Source organism: Biomphalaria glabrata, chromosome 7 (genome assembly GCF_947242115.1).
Source record: "Biomphalaria glabrata chromosome 7, xgBioGlab47.1, whole genome shotgun sequence".
Taxonomy (NCBI): Eukaryota; Metazoa; Mollusca; class Gastropoda; family Planorbidae; genus Biomphalaria; species Biomphalaria glabrata.
Genome location: NC_074717.1, coordinates 34,640,108 through 34,645,342, shown reverse-complemented (window position 1 = coordinate 34,645,342; position 5,235 = coordinate 34,640,108). Strand labels below are relative to the sequence as shown.

General features: G+C 37.1%; 1 non-coding gene across 1 annotated transcript; it reads left to right on the top strand.

Annotated features, from left to right (window-relative positions):
• The first annotated feature begins 1,878 nt into the window (after positions 1–1,878).
• On the top strand, positions 1,879–1,965 carry Trnastop-uca (transfer RNA opal suppressor (anticodon UCA)). The gene has a single exon. It is a non-coding gene; the product is annotated as a tRNA-Sec (tRNA).
• Positions 1,966–5,235: the final 3,270 nt, after the last annotated feature.

Below are 5,235 nucleotides of genomic sequence, written 5' to 3'. Positions count from 1 at the left end.
CTCCCGCGGGACGACTGGGGGGGGGTAGTAACAGCAGGGAGGGTGTGAGCTCATGACCGTCGAGACAACCGAACAACGTCCAGCACGCAACCGCACGGCCAGGCAACCTTCCGGACCTGGCAGCTAACCAGCCTGAGACTTGTTTCACTGTAAAGCTTCAAAGATCATGGGAACCAAAAAAAAATTTATTTCCAAAAACAATAATAAAAAAAATTAATTCGCCCGAGTCTGAATTTAAACTTGAGGTATCGAGCCTCCATTATGGAAGGCACAAACTTTTCATCTGCACTTTCATTTATCACTAACCTTCATTTGAATTACTGCTAACCAACACAATTCTTCATATCTTTCTTAGCACCTGCAAACGTGAAGGAGTATTTTAAGTTAAGGGCCTCCATTTTAATGGACCTCATTCACCAATCGTAAACAAACAACATTTAGCCACGTGATAATATTGATAAAACAATGAGAATTGCGTATCACGTGACAGCCTTTATGGATTGCGTAATTTGTATAGAAGATATACAGAACCACGTGGCCAAATGTTGTTTGTTTACAATTAGTGAATGAGGTCCATTGTAACATTGAATACAATCAACTAATGTGACACAGGTTATTGTAATGCAATGTTGGCACATTATGTGTCGACGTTTGGTGCTAACCCGTCCCCTTGTATTATGTATTTAGTGACCATGTATTAGAATACATCTTCTGATAGTGTTTAAGGTGGAAATGTCCATAGATAATTATTTCTCAATCTTTTGATTGTGGCAGAAAGTACTTCCTCGCCCCCCCCCCTCCCTGTTGTTTCTCGGTCGTTGACTCTTAGCACCAAACTGCTGGTAGGCAACTAAACCGTTGTAGACGTAATATATCTTAACTAAAAAAAACAACTTCAAATCACTTGAATAACTTCCTTGTGAACAATACTAAATATAACTTTATTTATAATATAGACAAAATCAACTTGTGATAAAATGAAATAAAAGTACCGGTACTAGACCTAAGTAATAATATCTTTTAACACAATCGAACTCACTACAATAACACAACCTTTCAGTCTCACGTTCTGGAGTCGTCTCACTCAACTAAGACAAAACGACGACATTGCCACCTATGTTGCATCATTCATAACCAATCGCTAACCTCTTCCCACATTCACCATATAGACACACACACACGCACACACTCCATAACAGAAGTGTTGTAAGCGGGATTCTGTATTTTGATCAGTAGAAACATCGTTATAAAAAGCTTTCACTTCCAATGACTTCTTTGATGTGCTTGATTGTCTTAAGATCAACTGTGCATTACGTTTTGCGACCGTTTTGGATTTGGTAAAAAAAAAAAGATGTTTGGGAAAATTTGACCATTCTTACGTAAAAAAAATAATTGTAGGAGACATATATGAAAAACGTCATTGGATGGATATAAATATGTCTTGACAATTTAAAATAATAATAATAATACAAAAAATAACAACAAACAAACTAAGTGTCTTTAAAACCTTTTGATACTACATTGGATGTCGTAGTGTGTTTGCCAGATTACAAAATGATGTAAGGGAGAGAAATGCGAAATTATTAATGTTATTAAAAAATAATCACTAAAGTAAGGGAGATAAATTTAGTGTATAATTCCTTGAGTTACATATTCAAAACTAAAATAAACTTGTAGTTGCTAAAAATATAAAAGAATAAAATAACTATAAAATAGATAATTTGTATTTAAAACAAAATAATGAATTAATGGTGATTATTTTTTCAAAATTGAAAACAAATAATAAAAAAAATAAAAAATATGTATATTTGATAAGCTCATTTTAAAATTATATTGAAAGATCGCTATTTATAAATAACCAGATGTGACGTAAGCAGTGCCCGGATGAGCCTCAGTGGTTTGGGGTGCAGGCTTCAAACCTGTAGCCGACTAACGTCGGAGTGGTTCGATTCCACCCTTCGGGCGATTTTTTTTTCTTTTTTCTATTTAGTATAAATATATTTTAATAGATCCACATGGGGTCTTTCAATCTAGATTTAAAATGTAATCCTTTGTAAATTGAGGGATGCTTAGACATTGAATAATAATGATTAGGCATAAATAGGCCTATTACTAAATCTTGTGCATTTAAGACTAGTATGACTAAGTCCCCAGAACAGCCCAAAATAATGTTACTTAGTTCTCGTAATGTTGTGGAATTAAATATAGTAGGTCTGGTAAAATGGAACTTGCATAGTTCAGCGGCTAGTCCTAGTACTTGATTTCCAATATTTTTTTTTAGATAAAGTTACACTTTTCTATTCATAGGAATTAAAGGTAGATAACCAATAAAAAAACAGCTCCAACAAGATAAATTTAGATACTCTCCCTTGTAAGGTTCGCAATTTTTTCAACATTTGCTCCAAAATTTGGTACCGGCATTCAAAATTTGGTAAGACAGTCTATTCATTTTTAATGGTAATTGACAATGAAATGGTGATTATTGTAGTCAAAATACTATATGGGTCAACATTTTAAAATTGAAGCACGCCTAGCCTTGATAGTCCATTGTAAAGGGGGACTCGACAATTCACTCACTGACATGTTTTTATCGACAAACCGTTCACGATTTTTCGTTCACCCGACAATTCGTTCACAAGACATTTCGTTCACCTGACTATTCGTTCACAAGACATTTCGTTCACCCGACAATTCGTTCACAAGACATTTCGTTCCCCTGACAATTCGTTCACAAGAAATTTCGTTCACCCGACTATTCGTTCACAAGACATTTCGTTCACCCGACTATTCGTTCACCCGACATATCGCTCACCAACAACTTGCTCACAGACAGTTAGTTCACGACAAATCGTTCACACGACAAATCTTTCACACGACTAATCGTTCACTTACAATTCGTTCACCGACAAATTGTTCACAGACAAATCGTTCACTGGATAGTAACATATTGTTAATATTATATATTGTCGGGCGAAGCCCCGAAGCTAAAAGCGTTTTCTTGCATTCTTCACTGCAGAAACCATTCTCCTGACATCTACAGCTCTTTATTCATCGTGTTCAAAAAGGACCTTTTGAAAATGGGAGGCGTAGTCGAGAGGCTAAGTACGCTTGGCTTGGCTAAATATGAAGGGGGCTACAGGTTCGATACCAGACTCGGGCAGAGTTGTGTTTACTGAGCGCCTAAAGGCAGCACGGAAAACCAACTCCTAGATACCCCCTCCCCCCACTGGTCCACAAATGAGATTGGACCATAGCGCTATAAGCATGAAAGTAGCGCTTTATAAAAACCATAATTTTTCTCCCATGAAATATATTTTAATATGAACTTAAAGTCCCTTACTACATTGCAACTTTTCATGCAAATATGCAGGGCACCGTACAGTTTGACAGTTCCGACTCTAAGTCATTCTCCATCAAGAGCGGAGTGAAACAAGGATCTGTTCTGGCTTCAACACTATTCGGAAACTTCTTTTCAGTGGTTTCACCAGCGCTTTTAAATCCCTGGAAGATGGAGTATATATCCACATTAGATCCGATGGAAAGCTATTTAACCTGGCACGCCTTAAAGCCAAAACAAAGAGAAGGCGTATCTTGATTAGGAAACTGCTGTTCGCCGATGATGCGGCTCCCATATCTCACACACAAGAAGGATAGAAGAGGCTTGTGAATGTCAAGAGTTTAGCCTTACAATTAGCCTCTTCAAGACCTACATTCTGACACAAGATGCCTCAGAAATACCAGCGATACATATTGTAAATCACACACGGTGGTGCAGGAATTCACATACTTGGGAACAACAATGACCAGCAACCTAGATTTAGACACTTAGCTGACAAAAAGAATAGGAAAGGTTTCTGCGGCAATGGCAAACTCTCCAAGCGCGTGTGGGAAAATATCAAATTGACTACGGCAACAAAATCCTAGTCTACAATGCCTGCGTTCTGAGCACACTTCTTTATGGAGTGAGAGCTGGGCAACTTACATGCATCAAGAACACAGATTAAATAGCTTCCACTTACGCTGCCTGTGACGCATAATGTGCATCTCCTGGAGGGATCATGTCTCCAACCAGGACGTTCTGAAACGGGCCAGTATGCACAGCATCTATACTCTTCTGACACAGAGAAGACTACGATGGCTCGGTCATGTCAGAATTGGCTTGATCTGTCACACCAGATTCTGCCCCGTCTCAAGACGAAACCAAAGCCATTGATTCACCTGGTCGCATCTATTGTCTTCCGAGACACAAGGAGCCATATAATTATATCAACACATCAGATTTGATTATCAGAACATAGTTTTTTTGTTGTTGAGTATTTTTGCTTATCATATGACAATAAACACGAGAAGGTATCTTTGCTGGACTAGCATTTCTTGTATTACTTCCCTTGTATAGAAATTCCTTTATTTCATTCGCTTTATTCTATTTCATAATGTGATAGATTGCTAACTATATGAACTTTGTTTATAGAAGCACTTGCCTTATTCTCATTGTAACGTGGTATAGTGCACATTGAAATGACATACATTTATATGCAATAAATGTCAATATATTATTGTCATTGTTACCCCTAACTCAATTTATAAAAGTTTCGCTGTTCTTTTGATAAACTCGTTAGATATATATGTATAACAACAATGAAATTTAGCTAAGTAACAATTTGCTCATACTATGCTATTTACCTCAGTCATCTCCCTTGTTTGGAAATGTAACTGTATGTGATAGCTTAAAGGGAAACTCCGATGGTTTTGACAATTATTGATATAATATGTGTTTTGATTTACAGATAATGAATATATTCTTTTTTTTTAAATTTGCAATAATAACTTAGTAATTGATGTTTTTCGGACGTAATTTTCCTGCGCATCCAAAACAGTCAGACTTTCACCGGGTTTCTATGTGACGTCACAAAGGTGTTTTAATCTATTGACTTATTGTATAACAGGAGACCATACAGCAAAGTTTACATTCTCGTAAAAGAAATATATCTTTGTCTATGCAGTTAGATCTAGGATCTTGTAAGCAAAGAAAAAAATGCGTGTTAAAAGTAAAAAAAAAAGAAATGTTTGTAAAATGTTTTACATAATTCGGATGTTCCTTCAGAGTTGAAGATAGTTTACTTCCTAGTCCAAACCTCCCGCAGGACGACGGGGGATGGAAGCGGGCAGGGTTCGAACCCTCGACCGTTGATAAATCCGAACGACAGTCCAGCGCGCAAACCGCACGACCAGGCA